Raw genomic sequence first — 18,196 nt, 5'->3', positions numbered from 1 at the left:
ACTTCCTCTGAGGATCTGTGCTAACTTCTGTAATGTATGCTAAGCTAAGTTGGCATTCCTTAATGGATGTCTCTGCTTTTGCTATGATTTGTCATGGGGTCATAACTTTCTTCCCTTGTGTTATTCTTGTATTAGTATTTTTGAAAGGAGTAGTTAGAATTGTGTGTTTAGATTGCTGTGTTTAAGTAGAAGTCATGCAATGGTGTTACTATTAGTAAATCTAAAGGACAGTTTTTAATGACTTGTCTTCCCTGAAATATTTAACATTACTGACTGCTTCCTCTTATAATCTCATATTCTCATGTCACATTCTCTCATTCCTCTTCCTATATTTCCTTTGTGAGTCCTTTTTCCTGCCCACTTCAAAATTTTAGTTCTCTTCCTCACTGGGTACATTAACTTTTAAATGAACTCACATATCCCCAAAACTTTAACTGCCATCTTTAGTGCTGAGATTCATACCCACCCCCCACCCAATACTGGGGATTGAACCCAGAGGTGCTCTACCACTGAGTTACATCCCTAACCCTTTTGATTTTTATTTTGAGACAGGGTCTCACTAAGTTGTTAAGGCTGGCCTTGAACTTGTGATGTACCTGTCATAAGTGCCTGGGACTCCTACTGTTCTATCTATAGCTCATATTTATTCTGTGAATTTGAGATGTGCATTCTCAGTCATCCCCATGATATCTCTACTTAAGAGTCCCGCAGGAATCCAGTGAAATATGTGTATAAAATGAAGCTCATTGCCAGCTCCCTTCCCACACATCAAAGTATGCTTCTCTTATTATATTTTCTCTTAGTGAATGGCAAATACCATTTTATACTCAGATGCCTGTGTCAGAAATATGGGGTCATTCTGGACATCTCTTTTCTTCTCATATTCATATTAAAAGGTTTCCTGGTCACATAGATTCAGCCTCCAAATTAGGTGTGGAATGTGTTCATCTCTTGATACTTCACTGACACAACCCTAGTCTAAATTTTTCACTTGGACCCCTGTGATGATACAACTGCTTTACCTAATTTTTATACTCCTTCTCTTATCCAGTTCACTAGGTAGCAAGAATATCCTTTCAAAAATTTGGGTGATATTTTCGATTCTGCCTAAAATTTTGCTCTTTTTTCCCTTTGAGTTTAGCATAAAATGCAGATAACTCTTCAGGGTGGCCCACAAGTATCTATAAAATGGGATCATGCCTGCCACTCTACTGTCATATTTCTCTCTTCAGCATATTTCTGACTCTTATTTCTTTACTTATTCTACAGTGATCTCATTAACCACTAGATTCCTGTATTTTATGCTTTGTGATCTTTTGTGCATGGTATTCTTTATCTAGACTGGACAGTGAATGCACAGGTAAAAAGATCAGAATGAACCCAAAATTTCAAACTTGGTAATTCTTCCCCCCCTTTTTTTCTTACAGTCTTATCCTAGTAAATTAGTTATGCAAAAATCAATGAAGTATAATATGCATGTGAGCCCTCTCTAACCTAACCTTCTACATCCTAAAATATTTCAGAATTTTATTTAGTGATTTCCTAGTGGGCTCTATGTATCTGTATTATTTTCTCTTTGTCTGGAAATTGCTCCTTGCTTATGTGGTGGATGAATCCCTACTGTCTTTCAAGACAGTTGAAGCACAGCTTCCTCTGGGATTCTGTGAGCTTCCAAATTGTTGATGACAGCTTCCTATGTATATTTTGTGGAAGATATACCTTAAGTACAAAGTTAAGTAGTTTGTTCAGTTGCTAAGTGACAGACCTGGAATTTGAACCTTCAAATGTCTGATTTTAAACTGATTCTTTGACTATCTTTGCTTGACACAGTCATTACTTAACAAATATTTATTTAATAAATGCATCAACAAAAAGATAAAGTCCATATAACACAATTGGTTAAAATAAAAGACTTTTTATAGGATCAGTGATAAAAAGTGACCTAACATAGGAGATAAGGATATGATAAAGAGAGAGGAGAAGTGAAATCTATGTCTATAGAATTGTTAAGCCAGTTAGATTCAGCCTTGCTTTGTAACACCCTGCAATGCCTCTGGCTTTCAAAACTGGTATGAAGCTGAACTTCGGTAAAAGAGAACATGGAATGAACAAATCCTGTTTAATTAGAAAGGGCAAATGTGTATCATATTTTATACTTTAATTGCTTTATGCATTTGTGCCTGTTCTCCTCAACTTGATTATTAGCTTCGTTTGAACAAAAATATGCCTTATCTTTCCTTAGTGTCTCCTGTAATATCTAATTCTACTTGATAATTATTTTTTGTGTGTGAAATAAATGATGGTATCTTATCTCTTCATAACTTAATATTGTGAACAAAACTTCAAATATTTTCAGATAAAGTAAAGGAGCTGATAATTATTTTATAAAAACCCACAGTTGGAAGTATTAATGTACAAATGGAACTAACTTTTCAGTACTTGGTTTAGTACTGTTTTTTGAAAAAAATACTTAGGTATGCATAAGTCAAGGATTCACTCAGTTGAAAAAAGCATTTTATGTCAGATCTAGGCTAGGAGAATTCTCTGTTCTAACATTTTAGTAGTAGGTGAGAGCTTAAATATACATGCAGCTTTGTCTTAGGACTATCTAACCGTTTACTTTTCATTTTCTTTTGCATACCAAGAGATTCACATTTGGAAGGACATAGTCTCATTAGCTTTAATGAGGTTTTTTGGTAAATGAATTGTATATAAACAACTATTGTGTTTGTCCTTTTTTTGCAAGAAAGATTTTAAACTGAAGATCCTAGTCATATAATTAACAGGACTAATCCCATTCAATCTTTGAATCCTTCTATAGAAATAGAATTCTTAAAACATATACACAAAAGGGAATATGGTGCCTCTTGAATTTTATATTATGTTCTGTGGAATTATTCTATTACTAAAACAAATTTAATTTTGATTAGGAAAATGATTCTTTTATTTATAAGTGTATACATTATAAACCATCACTGCCACTAGGAAAGTTGTTGGGGAGGGCAAACATAATACAAGTGTTATTTTTTAAAAAATAACACTTGTATTATGTTAAATCAGAGAAATAATTGCACTTGGCAGTTTTTGTTTGCTGAATGTAGGGAAGACTGAAGGCTTTTGTACAGTTCAAAGAGCACATTCCACAGATACAGCAGTTGTTGGTTGCCTGCAGGGATCATCAGAATCCTGGGTGATGGGAGAGGTCTGTATCACAAATTCCAGGCTGTCTGGCTGCGTGTTTTTTAAGGAAAAGAAATGCTTGCACCTTTTTGAGAAGCTGATTAGAAATTAGTTTCACATTATTGAAATTTATTTTAAATTTAGCATTAGCTTTTAATCTATATGGTTATCAGAGGACATTCTTGTTTGAATTTTCCTGTCTCTTGGTCTTCCATAATTTGTCTTGAGAATTGTGTTTACATGTTCCATTGTGGAAGCACAGAATTGCTGGTTAATAAACTGTCAGTTAAACTTTGTAAAGAAATATAAATACATATCACTAGCATATATTCAATTATCACTTGTACAGTTAACATATTAAGCAATTTCAACAAGTTAATTCAAGACTCTTAAGAGAGCTTTCTTTAACTGAAAATATGCCAGAGGGTAGCTTTTTATCCAGCATGAGAAGACTTGCACTGAAGTAATGCACCATTTCCCTACAGAATATACAAATTTTAATTTCTATGATTAACTGAAATAATGTAGCTGAAAGTTCTCTGAAAACTATAAAACTGTTATAAATTAGCATTATTTAGTTTCTTGAAATGTCTGGTGTCTGTGAAATCACATGTGTGCTTTATATTATATTGAGCTTTGGCAAAGTATATTGACATAGTTTTGGGCTATATTCTTAGATTTAAAAACAAACAGTTAATTAGTGGTGCTTTATTATAATTTGGGGGTTTAGGAAAAGCCCCCAAAGCCTTATCTTGACCTAATCTTGAATTCACAAAAATTTGGGATAAAGTCTTTTGTTGAGTCCAGATGTGCTTTATCCTGTCATCCATAGTTGCCAGAAGTTTAGTTAGCATGGTGCAAAACAAGAGAAATATTAAAATTGAAATTACTTGTTGAATGTGTTCCTGAGAACACTATAGTAAGGATGTCTTTTTTTTTTTTTTTTTTTTTTAATATGATTTGTTACTGTCAAGAAGTGCTTAAAAGTTACAAAAGGAGAGAAACTAATTTGGTAATATCCACATACCCACCATTCAGATTTAAAAGATGTTACTCTTTTGCCATTTTTATTTAACATCTATTTATTAAGAATGTTAAAAGACAAAAGTCACCTATTTCAGTCTGGGAATGCCCATCTCTTAATTGGTTAGCTGACAGTAACCTTCTAAAGCTCTTAAGTGATCATATCTTTCAGTTTTTTATTAGACTAGTTAATGTAGTGTCCTCAAAATGACTACCACTGGTCAGCACTGTGGTTTGGAAGAAGATGCAAAGGCCTGTCAGTCCCAGAATTTCAGCTTCCCTCTTTATTATAATATAAGACTTGACATTATTTTATTTTCCAGTTTTTAGCTATAGGACTTTGGAGGCTATTATTAAGCATGAATGCTTTTGGAAGGAATAACTCATTAAATCATTACTAGCCATTATCATAATCACTCAGGAGCTAGTGTGATCAAGCTGGGTTCCAAAAAGAGATGAACTGGAAGGAAGGGATGCTAGTGAGGTTGGTCTTGAGCATCTTGCTGATGCATAGAAATTAAGTTCCAGATGAGACATGCAAAACAGACTCATGCAATAAGTTCTTTACTAGTACTGTTTGGAAAAAGAGAAACAAATAAAACATTGTATGACGTCCCTGACCTTTGGCAAAGTAAAATCAACAGTTCCAGTGCTCTTTCATATGTATGCAAAATTGCAAGGGAAACTGCCTTCTGTTTTGCAACATATTTTCAAAAGTAGATATTAGCATATTTTACTAATAAGAGTATTGAGTCACAAGGGAGTTCAGTAACTTCTAAAACCTCACAGGTAGGAGGTTAAAAATGTAGAATATGGTATTAAGTTTTCTGCCATCAAGACCATCTGTTGCCTATACCACGTAACTTCATGATTTAGTGCCAAATTAGGCTTCTTTCACCTTTAAGCATATCTAAAACTTACCTACTAGCTTGAAAGAATCAGCTAAAGTCTTCCATGTACTTTCCTTAAAATATTCCCCACAAAATACAGTACTCTTATTTTTCTGAAGCCTTAATGCTGACACTACATAGTCAGCACATAATTTTATGGTCTCCAGTATCCCTCTAATGTTGTAAAAGTGTGTTATTCTTTGAAGTTGTTTGTTGATTCCTCAGGATCTGGGACCTGGCCTATACTTTTATTTCCAATTATTACCAGCTTAGCCCTGAGCACTTAGTGGATACTCAGTAACACCTAGTTCTGGATATTTTTTCCAGGACTCCATTTCCAGTTTTGATAATCACCAGCTGTGTGCTTGTGGACAAAGTTGAATTTTATTTTTTTCATTTGCAGAGGGAATAAAAAGTGTTATCTCTAAGCATTGTTATAGAAATTAAACCAGACATTACAATATAAAGCACTTTGCTTAGTGTCTGGATTATAGTAAGTGTTCAATAATACTAGTTATTTTGTCATTATTTATCATTATTATCAATAAATATTTACAGTGATGAATATTCCTCAGTACAGTTTTTTATTAGAAATAAAGCTCTAATTTAAATTCAGATTCCATGGGACAAAATATGGCCTTATTTGAAATAAATATTTTGTAGAAGTTTGACCTATTATAAAGAAAATACATGCATATACGTACACATTTTGTTCATGTTCAGAAATTTGGATTATCTAATGAGCAAAGAATCCAAATCCCTTATCCACATCTTTTTGTACCTGGTCTTCTGTTTTCATTCATTCTCACTAGCAGGAATTCTTAAACCTGAGTTTTTTGCCTACCAGCATACTTGACAGAAATTAATTTCAGAGTATGAGTTGAGCATCCCTTATTGGAAATACCTGGGACCAGCAGCTCTTTGGATTTTAATTTTTTGAATACTTACATATACATAATGATATATTGGGAATGGGACTCAAGTCTAAACATGAAATTCATTTGTGTTTCATATATACCTTCTACGTATACCTGGAAACTAGTGTTATGCAATATTTTTTTTTTTTTATTGTAAACAAATGGGATACATGTTGTTTCTCTGTTTGTACATGGCGTAAAGGCATACCATTTGTGTAATCATAAATTTACATAGAGTAATGTTGTTTGATTCATTCTGTTATTTTTTCCCTTCCCCCCACCCCTCCCACCCCTCTTTACCCTCTATACAGTAGTTCCTTCCTCCATACTTGCCCCCCTCCCTAACCCTAACTCTAACCTAACACTAACCCTTCCCTCCCCCCCATTATGTGTCATCCTCCACTTATTAGCGATATCATTCGTCCTTTGCTTTTTGAGATTGGCTTATCTCACTTAGCATGATATTCTCCAATTTCATCCATTTGCCTGCAAATGCCATAATTTTATCATTCTTTATGGCTGAGTAATATTCCATTGTATATATATACCACAGTTTCTTTATCCACTCATCAATTGAAGGGCATCTAGGTTGGTTCCACAGTCTGGCTATGTGAATTGAGCAGCTATGAACATTGATGTGGCTGTATCTCTGTAGTATGCAGATTTTAAGTCCTTTGGGTATAGGCCAAGGAGTGGGATAGCTGGGTCAAATGGAGGGTCCATTCCAAGTTTTCTAAGGAATCTCCACACTGCTTTCCAGAGTGGCTGCACTAATTTGCAGCCCCACCAGCAGTGTATGAGTGTACCTTTCTCCCCACATCCTCGCCAACACCTGTTGTTGCTCGTATTCTTGATAATCGCCATTCTAACTGGGGTGAGATGGAATCTTAGGGTGGTTTTGATTTGCATTTCTCTTATTACTAGAGATGTTGAACATTTTTCCATATGTTTGTTGATTGCTTGTAGATCTTCTTCTGTGAAGTGTCTATTCATTTCCTTAGCCCATTTGTCGACTGGATTATTTGAATTCTTGGAGTAGAGTTTTTTTGAGTTCTTTATAGATTCTGGAGATTAGTGCTCTATCTGAAGTATGATTGGCAAAGATATTCTCCCACTCTGTAGGCTCTTTCTTCGCATTGCTGATAGTTTCCTTTGCTGAGAGAAAGCTTTTAGTTTGAATCTATCCCAGTGGTTGATTCTAGCTTTTATTTCTTGTGCTATGGGAGTCCTGTTAAGGAAGTCTGGTCCTTAGACCAACAAGGTGAAGATTTGGACCTACTTTTTCTTCTATAATCTGCAGGGTCTCTGGTCTGATTCCGAGGTCCTTAATCCATTTTGAGTTTAGTTTCGTGCATGGTGAGAGATATGGGTTTAGTTTCATTCTGTTGCATATGGATTTCCAATTCTCCCAGCACCATTTGTTGAAGAGGCTATCTTTTCTCCATTGCATATTTTTGGCACCTTTGTCTAGTATGAGAAAATTGTATTTATTTGGGTTTGTGTCCGTGTCCTCTATTCTGTACCATTGATCTACCTTTCTATTTTGGTACCAATACCATGCCGTTTTTGTTACTATTGCTTTGTAGTAGAGTTGAAGATCTGGTATTGCAATACCCCCTGTTTCACTCTTCCTGCTAAGGATTGCTTTAGCTATTCTGGGTTTCTTATTCTTCCAGATGAATTTCATAATTGCTTGCTCTATTTCTGTAAGGTACGTCATTGGGATTTTAATTGGAATTGCATTGAATTTGTATAGCACTTTAGGTAGTATGGCCATTTTGACAATATTAATTCTTCCTATCCAAGAACATGGAAGATCTTTCCATCTTCTAAGTTGTTCTTTAATTTCTTTCTTTAGTGTTGTATAGTTCTCATTGTAGAGGTCTTTCACCTCTTTTGTGAGATTGATTCCCAAGTATTTTATTTTTTTCGAGGCTATTGTGAATGGGGTAGTTTTCCTAATTTCTCTTTCTGAAGATTCATCACTTATGTATAAAAATGCGTTGGATTTATGGGCATTGACCTTGTAACCTGCTACTTTACTGAAATCACTTATGAGTTCTAAGAGTTTTCTGGTGGAATTTCCAGGTTCCTCTAAATATATAATCATGTCATCAGCGAACAGGGATAGTTTGAGTTCTTCTTTTCCAATTCGTATCCCTTTAATTTCTTTGGTTTGTCTAATTGCTCTGGCCAGAGTCTCAAGAACGATGTTGAATAGAAGTGGTGAAAGAGGGCATCCCTGCCTTGTTCCAGTTTTTAGGGGAATGCTTTCAGTTTTTCACCATTTAGAATGATATTAGCCATGGGCTTAGCATAAATGGCCTTTACAATGTTAAGGAATGTTCCCACTATCCCTATTTTTTCTAGTGTTTTGAGCATGAAGGGGTGCTGTATTTTATCAAATGCTTTTTCTGCATCTATTGAAATAATCATGTGATTCTTGACTTTAAGTCTATTAATGTGGTGAATTACGTTTATTGATTTCCTGATGTTGAACCAACCTTGCATCCGTGGGATGAAACCCACTTGATCATGGTGCACTATCTTTTTAATATGTTTTTTGTATGCGATTTGCTAAAATTTTGTTGAGAATTTTTGCGTCGATGTTCATTAAGGATATTGGTCTGAAATTTTCTTTCCTTGATGAGTCTCTGTCTGGTTTAGGTATCAGTGTGATATCCTTCTCTAAAATAGACCATATATTATGCCACAAAGCTAATGTTAGCAAATACAAGAAGATAGAGACACTAGCATGTATTCTATCAGATCATAATGGATTGAAGTTAGAAATAAACGAAAGAGTAAAACACAGAAACTATTCCAACATCTGGAGATTAAACAATATGCTATTATATGATGAATGGATAACAGAAGATATTAGGAAGGAAATTAAAATTTCTTACAGGTAAATGAGAACAAAGAAACATCATATCAAAATCTCTGGGACACTATGAAAGCAGTACTTAGAGGGAAATTTATTTCATGGAGCGCATTTAATAAAAGAAGTAAAACTCAACAAATAAACAACCTAACACTACAGCTCAAAGCCCTAGAAAAAGAAGAACAGACCAGCACCAAAGTAGTAGAAGACAGGAAATAGTTAAACTCAGAGCTGAAATCAATGAAATTGAAACAAAAGAAACAATACAAAAAATTGACAAATAAATAGTTGGTTCTTCGAAAAAATACACAAAATTGATAAACCTTTAGCCACACTAACAAAGAGAAGACGAGAGAAAACCCAAATCACTAAAATTCAGAATGAACAAGGAAATATCACAACAGACAGGATTGAAATACAAAACATAATTAGAAGCTATTTTGAAAATCTATACTCCAACAAAATAGAAAATTTCGAAGACATCAACAGGTTTCTAGAGACATATGAATTGCCTAAACTGAACGAGGAGGACATAAACAATTTAAATAGACCAATTTCAAGTACTGAAATAGAAGAAGTCATCAAAAGCCTACCAACAAAGAAAAGTCCGGGACCAGATGGGTTCTCAGCCGAGTTCTACAAAACCTTTAAAGAAGAGCTCATTCCAATACTTCTCAAAGTATTCCATAAAATAGAAGAGGAGGGAACCCTCCCAAACTCATTCTATGAAGTGTTATGCAATATTTTTAATATGAGTTTTTTTTTTTTTCTTTTTCTCTTGGATATGGGGGATTGAACTCAGGGCGTTCAACTATTGAGCCACATCCTTAGCCCTATTTTTATTTTCTTTAGAGACAGGGCCTACTGAGTTGTTGGCATCTCACTTTTGCTGAGGTTGGCTTTGAATTCTCAATCCTCCTGCCTCAGCCTCTCAAGCAGCTTGGGTTATAGGCATGCACCACTGCACCGGGCTATGACTCTGTTTTGACTATGATCTATCATGAGGTCAGGAATGGAATTTTCCACTTGTGGTATCCTGTCAGTACTCAAAAAGTTTCAGATTTTGGAGGATTTCAGATTTTAGGTTTACAAATTAGGGCTATACAACCTGTAGTTAGTTTCCTTTGTAATTCTATGTTTTACTTTAGGCATTCAAGTATATTATACCATAGAGGTATTGAGGTATCTTATCTGTTTTGTGTTGTTACAATAGAGTTCCATAATCTGGATTATTCATAATGAACAAATATGTATTTCTAATAATTCTAGAAGCTGGAAAATCTAATATTAAAGTGCTAACTCTGGTGAGGACCTTTTTGCTGCATATTCACATGGTGGAAGAGCAAAGAGAGAAAGAAGGAAAGGGGTTGAATTAACCCTTTTATATGGAAAATAGATAAGCATGTACATATTTTAATCATGTTCAGAAATTTGGATTTACCTAATAGGCAAAGTTTCTCTGTCTGGCTCTTGGGAGTGGAGCCCTTATGATTCAGTCAACTCTTAAAGGTTCTATTTTGTAATACTGTTAGAATGCCCTGAATTTCAACATGAGTTTTGGAGGGGACACATATCAACCAAAAGCAGTAGGCCTTCAATAGACTCAAGAAATTCCATGCACCCCAAACAGTTAAATTAAGAATCTGTGTTAATCAGCTTCATGTCTCTGTGACTAAAATTCCAAGCAAGAACAACTTAGAGGAGGGAAGGCTTATTTTGGCTCAAGGTTTCAGAGATTTAGTCCATGGTAGGCCAATTCTATTGCTCTGGACCCAATGTGAGATGCACATCATGGCAGAAAGGTGTGGCAGAGGGAAGCTGCTCAGGAAATAGCAGCCAGGAAGCAGAGAGAGAGAAGGAGGAACGAGACCACAGGGAACATAAACTCTTCCAGGACCTGCCCCTAGTGACCCCCAGCCCCAGGCATGTCCAGCCTGTCTGCAGTCCACCCAGTTCATTCAAACTAGGATGACCTCATTGTGATAACAGCTGTCACAGTTCAATCTCTTCACCCCCAAACATTCCTGCATCAACACAGAGCTTTGAGAGGCACTTCATTTCTGAACCATAACATTTCTCCCCACTCAGTCCCCCCAATTTCATTTTTATCTCACAATACAAAATACATTTCATCCATTTCCAAGAATCCCTAAAATCTTAACAGGTCCAGCATTGCCCCCACGTTCCAAGTCAAAAGTCTCATCTGAGACTGAAGGCAGTCCCTTGGCTGTGAGCACCTATAAAGATCAAAAGCAAGTTATATGTATACACTGTCAGTGGCACAGAGCAAACATTCCTATCCCTAAAGGAAGATAGGAGCATAGAAGAAGGGAGGGTACCAAAACAAGACAAACCCAGCCAGAAAACAGGTCCAGCAACTCTGCATACAGCTTCTAAGACCCCTCAAAGCCGCACCCCTTTGGCCTTGTTGGGTGTAGCACAAACAGGCTCTCTTTGTAGCTTCATTTATACATCACCTTCTTAGGGACTGCCCTGAAGAATTCTGACCCTCCTACAGTTTGCTTAGACTTTTCGGACCTCCATTGAAATCTTAATGGTAGCCTCCTGACCCTCTAACTCAAGCATCCTTCATTCCTGCAGAACCAGTACCACATTACCATGTGGATGATGCCAAATTCTGCTACCAGCTTGTGTAATACTTGGGCTTTCTGGCATTATGACTACAGTGGCCTCTCAGTATCTGGATGGCTAAGCACAGTGAAACAACTTTCTATACAACCCTGTGTGAGCATGGTACCCACTAATAACTTCTCAAAGGAATTTTCCCTTCTAGACCCTGAGCCTTTAGTGGTTTTCATCTGCCAGATTCTGAGATGATTGCAAGTCATCTTCCTGTTGTCTCTGCAGAGCACTTAGAATCTTTTTAGTGACTGTAATCTCTTTGACCATCACACTTTCCATAGCCCCAGTTTTACATGTATTTTTCTGGCCAAATTGCAAGTTTTATCTCTTCTTTCTGCTACCAATTCTCACAGCACACCTGGAAAAACACTGCCAGCAATGTCGATGGCACTACTGGAACACTGTGCTGCCTTGAAATTTCCCTCCACGAGATTAATTAGTTCATTTTTAAATTCAGCCTATCATGAGGTCTCAGGAAAATGAGTAAATATAGACAAGTATATTGTCAAATGTAACATGAATGGCCTTTAGTCCAATTCCTATTAGAAACTTCATTCCCCTCTGAAATCTCCTGAGCACAGTCCATATTGTTTCCATTCTTATTTTTGAGTTCTCCTCAGAATCTCCATTAAGCTCTAAGCTTAGTTTAGTCACAGCGCTGACTCTACTTCTCTGTACCAATTTCTGAATTAGTCAGCTTTGCGTTGCTGTGACTGAATTCTAACAATCATGAATTAGAGGAGGGAAAGTTTATTTTAGTTTGTGTTTCAGATATTTTAATACATGATGGGCCGACTCCATTGCTCTGGGCCCCAGGTGAGGCAGCACATCATGGTAGAAGGTTGTGGTAGAGGAGTGTTGCTCCACTCATGTGTCAAGAATTGGGGCAGGGAGAGGGGCTACAGGGAATATGCACCCTTCCAGGACATGACCCACTGACCCAGTTCCTCTAGCCAAGTCCAACTTGCCTACAGCTAACACTTATTCATTCAAACTAGATAGGACTTTTAGGTTACGACTCTCACATCCAATATTTCATCTCGTATCATGCCCTGCTATTAGCACAGGAGCTCTTAGGTGATACCTCATATCCAAACCATTACAGTATCCGTACTAAAAATTATATTTGTTTTTCAGAGTTTAATTTAGATGAATCTAGAGTTCTACTAAAAATGTAAATCGGTTCATATCACTCCTCAGTGTCCAGGTCTCTACTTGTACCTGGAATAAAATGCAAACTTCTTACCTTGGTTTTGAAAGGCCTTGTATAATCTGACTCTTGTCAGAATTTCCTAACTTGTGTGTAACTATTTTTTTCTTTTTCCACTCTACCCTGCCATCACTGGCTTTCTCCCTGAATCAGGGCATTTTTATTTGCTTTTTCCGGCTTTTAGAATCCTTCCCTCTGTGTCCATTTGTATGGTGTACTCCTCATATTTGGGGTCTTAGTTTAAATGATGCCTTGTCTGTGAGATTTTGCTGACCTCCCTCTCTGAAGTAACTCTTCACTCCCTTATTCTCTTGTTCTTTCCTACAGCTTATTCCATATAACTCTTTATGACAAATAAATGTTTGTTTTGTGCCTGTTTCCATACCATTTTGTAAATTCCTTAGAGGCATAAGATGTATGAGTCTTATTTAGGCTGTCATTTAGTACAGGGCTCAACTTTTGTAGATCAGTAAATATTTACTGAATAAATGAATGGATTGGGGACTTATGAATGGTTTACTGTTTGGAATATATGAACTTGTTTATTTATTCATAAACTCATTTATTAGACAATGAAAAATGAGAAACCTGCTATAACATTTAAATTCTGAATAGCCTTCAGAGTAATTCATGAGCTACAGTTGAATGCTTTAATCTCCTCAGTTATTCAGGAATGAAATGTAATAGTTCATTATGTGACAAGGGGAACCACCCAGAAAATCAGAATTCAAAAATAACGTTTAACTTCCTTCATATGCTATACATTCCCCCTCCTATATCCTAAGCCTGTATCTTATTAGCTCTGTTTCATGATATCTTGGTTTTATGATTTATCCATTTGATGAACATATGCCAAAATCATGTGTGTATTCATTTAACTTCTTTCCTTGTCATTTAAAAAATGTATTTTGCTATTTGTATTGCAAGTTATTTCTCAGACCCAAACACTTATGATACTACTGCAGAATTCATTAATATCTTTACTATTCTATAACTTAAGCATATTTATTTAGGTGATTTTTTCCTATAAATAGATGCTTCATTTCATTGATATATAGATTTAGACAGTAAACCTTTAAAATTATGGTGGAAATAAATCACACAAATATGTACTTGCCCATTTCCCCTCTTTCTCTTTTGGGAGGAAAGTATTATTTAATATAATTATTGACTGCCTTATATACAGAATTTTCTTTATCTAATTCAATAATAACCTGACAATATTTTCCTTATAAAGTAATCAGTAATTATTTTACTTGGGATGATTTTATGTTTCATAAAAATGAAGATGACAACAAAATATAGTCTATATTTTGATTATTATTTGGAGGATGCTTTTTGTGCCAGAAATTTAGGTAATCTTTTTCTTGATGACAAAATCTTTTATCATCTATAAGAATTTTATTTTTTAAATACTTTAATTATCACTCTTTCACATTATTTCAGTAATTTCTTCAAGATATTCCCTTTCCTGATTTCACTTTTGTTTTTGTCTTGTTCTTTTCTTACCTGTACTGATTCCTTATAGAGTATTTCATGCAGGTGGATGCATGCTTATGAATACATATTTACTGAGGCAGTTTTATTTTTGGTTAGTTAGGAAATGGCAAAAAGGAAAAATGAAGTATATATACTCATTTGATGCATTCCACTATTTCTATTACTGTTCGAATCCTGAAAACCTAAGAGCAAGTACCATCATCCTAATTACTATTTCTTTCCTCTTTAATGAGTGCAGCTGAATTATGCCTTGCAATGGTTAATTTTATCTGTCAAATTGGACTAAGGAATGACAAGATAGCTTGTAAAACATCATTTCTGGGTATATCTGTGAGAGTGTCTGGAAGAGATTAGTATTAGAATTGATAGTGAGGGACCAAGTAATGAGGATGTACATCATCCAGTCCACTGAGGTCCTGAATAAACAAAGAAGCCCAGGAATGGCCAGTTTGCTTTCTTCTTGAGCTGGGACATCCATTGTTTCCTGCCATCAGACATTAGCCCATCTGGATCACGGGTTTTCAAACTCAGATTGGGACTTACATCAGTGGCTCTCCTCATTCTTAGACCATTGGGTTTGGATTATATCATGGCCTTTCTTGGTCCTCCAGGTTAAAGATGGTAAATCATGGAACGTCTCCACCTTCATAAACATATGGGCCAATTCTTTAGAACTGATGCATATTTCCTAGTGGTTCTGTTTCTTAGAACCCAGACTAATGTGTGCTTGATTTAAGTTCCTAATATTTTTATATCTTACTGATTTCCATCTTCCCTCTTTCCTTCTTGCTCTTGTTTTTTCCTCCTCTTCTATATATCCATTCCTGTCCTTCTTCCAAATACATTCAGTATTAGAAAGTATAAAGACATCAATTAATAAAAAAGTTGTCAAACATGAAATGAATTTCTTCTTGATATGGGCAAGAGTATTGTCTGATTATGTGGAGTAGGAGAGAGGATGCAGGAAGGTTTAATTTCTTCTTAAACAATTTAAATCAATACTTCTTCCAGAGGTACCTATCACTAGAGATTTGGGGGCTTCCAAAGTATGGACCAGGTAGGTAGCTTCTTCACTTTTTTTCATTGTCAGTCAAGGGTTAATTAATGTGTTAGTCTTCCAGCTTCCCCCATATGTTTGCTTTTGCTTATCTTTTAAGTTTCTATGTTTTTTAGGTTTACTATTATTTGATGTCTTTCCCATTTTTTATTGGTTTATAGAAACACAGGGAACAAATGCATAAATAAATAAGTGAATTTCATTTCTTTTTGTAACTGAAAGTTCCCCTCTGTTCTCCACAGAAGACATAAGAGATACCTTGCGCATATAGAAACAAAGAAAGATGCACTCACATGCACATATACAAAAAGTCCCAAAGAAAGGCCATGCCCTGTGGCCTAATGAAAGTACTCAACATCACACATACCTATTAGTTTTCTACCTCCTTGGAGTATGATTAGAGGTGCGGATGAGGATAAAAACCTTGGACCTTCACAAGAGACACACATGCAGTTGGATACTTAAACTCTCAGAGTGCTTATGGTATGGGTCTGTCCATAAAACGTTTCCATTGAGGGATTATAAACATATAACCTGACTTATTAGCTTCCTTCATTTTTGATTAATAGACTTTTTAAGAGTAGTTGTGGTTTTATAGAAAAAATTGAGTAGTAAGTACAGACTACCCATTATCTGACCCCCCCAACATAGTTTATTCCATTAATAACATCTTGCATTAGTGTATTATGTTTGCTACTGTTGATGAACCAGTAATGATACATTATTATCACTAAAAACCAGAGTTCACATTAGGTTCATTCTTTGTGTTGTACAGTTCTATAAGTTTCAACAAATATAATGTAATGTGTCCACCATTACAGTGTCATACAGAGTAGTTTCACTGCCTTAAAAATCCCTGTGCTTACTATTTGTAACTCTGTCCCTGCCTCTCCCGTGAGCCATGGGCAGCCACTGACTTATTACTGTCTTTATAGTTTTGCTTTTCTTTATGTTGATGTAGTTGGAATAATATAGTACATAGTCTTTTCAGACTGACCTCTTTAACTTGTGCATCTGAAGTTCCTTCATGTCTTCTCATGGTTTAATAGTTCATTTCTTTTTATTATTGCATAACATTTTATTATATAGTTATTTTTGTTTGTTTATCCATTCACCTATTGAAGACATATTGGTTGCTCTGATTTTTTGGTAATTATAAATCAAGTTGCCATAAATATTTTGGTGTGGGTGTTCATGTAGGCACAAGTTTTCATTTCTGAATACCTAGAGCACCATTTCTGGGCTGTGTGTTAGATTATGTTTATCTTTGTAAGAAACTGTCAAGCTGTCTTCCAAAGTGATTGTACGTTAACTTAGTTTTATAGTTTAGAAATAATCTCGGTTTTATAGGGCAATGTATAGCGCAACCAATAGTAATTTGTATTCCACTTATAATTGTGCAAGTAAAATCTTATTGTAAAAGTTTTATGATTTTAGTATTTACCGCTACATTTCTATTTAATGTTGCATTGAAGCTAATGTTGCTAGAAGAGAGATTTTAATAAAAAGATGGTGCAGTTTAAATTTGAAGTAATCACATCAGCATATTCTACTTCCCACATAGAGAAAGAATTTTCTACACCTGAATAGAAATAAACATACATAAATGAAGAGCTATGGGCTGTGCTGAAATGATGATGTTTTATTTGCTTTATGCTCATTTACTTATTCAGTAAACATTCATTGTGCATTTATGGTCCCTGATCTTAATGAGTTCTCATGTTTCAGTTCCTTCCCCTTACACCAGTGGTCCTCACATCTCTTGGATATGTTATCTTTATGGAAAACATGTGTTTTATAACAGTCTCTTCATATCTTGAAATGAAGCTGTTCAATGCTATAACATAATTTATAGTAACTTTATTGGTTTAAATGCCAAGACATTTATATAGTAAATGTTTGCATGTGTATATTGAATGGCCACGTGTGTGATGACTGTACATTCAATCAATGCTTTGTACTGGAGTCTCAAATTCCAAGAACATCATTGGTGTTCATTTGATGATTCCATTTTATGAAACAGTGAACAACTCTTGGTTAAGTTCTGGCAACATAATATATTTCTTGATTTATATTTGTTAAATTTCCAGAAAATTGTATATGAAAATACACAATTACATTATATTTGAATGGAAATGGATTTAGGGACTAGATTTGTGAACATATTTATACCTAAATGCTGTTCTTCAGGAAATTGCTTAGTCTTGAACATCCCTTTTCCTACCTATTAAGTACAGGCAGTTCTATTCAATTATTATGACAAATAAAAATGTCCCCTAAAATTTTTGAAATACTCAGTGGTACTATCATTGTTGAGAACCTCTACCTTTGGTTATTTATAAGTGAATCCATTTGATTTGCTTTGTCCATTGTGATGTGTCTTTGATATCACTGTAAGTTCATGACTTCAGAAATCAGAGTCAGTGTTAAATTATAAAGTCACAGCATTAGTCTGCTAAGGACATCTGAAGAAAGGTGAGGATTGCTTTATCAAGTAAGTTAGAAAACAGACGTAGTGTGGGATAGAATGAGGTAAGTTACCTGTGCAGCGTTACAAGACTTGCTGGTCACAGTGCACTCCAAGCCAAGCTGCGACCCTCCACACGGGAAATGTTGCTGTAACTCTGCTGTGTATAGAGACTGATTTTTTCTTTTTATCAATAACAGAACAAAGAAGATGAAAAACTGGAAGCCCTTTTGCATTGTATCTTTCCTATAATGTGCTTTAAAATTAATTTATAGTTGCTTTTATTTTACTTTCTTCCGCTCTTCGTTACTTCGGATGCCTTTTCTTTGGCATTTGTTATTCCTTTGTCATCACTGCATGTCTTTTCTTTTTACTGGCTTCTTAAATCCTGCTGCATTGCTTTTTGCCTTTCCCTCTTTAATCTT

At 35.3% G+C, this 18,196-nt stretch overlaps 1 protein-coding gene across 3 annotated transcripts in view; it reads left to right on the top strand.

Moving 5' to 3' along the window:
* The window catches only part of LOC306667351 (forkhead box protein P2-like), a gene marked incomplete at its 3' end in the record, with an annotated part of 513,568 nt that overhangs the window by 3,586 nt on the left and 491,786 nt on the right, over positions 1–18,196 (top strand). The gene's annotated exons all lie outside the window — the stretch shown is intronic.

Source organism: Sciurus vulgaris, assembly GCF_902686455.1.
Source record: "Sciurus vulgaris genome assembly, chromosome: 8".
Classification (NCBI taxonomy): Eukaryota; Metazoa; Chordata; class Mammalia; order Rodentia; family Sciuridae; genus Sciurus; species Sciurus vulgaris.
The sequence above is the reverse complement of the archived record's forward strand: the minus strand, read 5'-3'. Positions and strand labels throughout refer to the sequence as shown.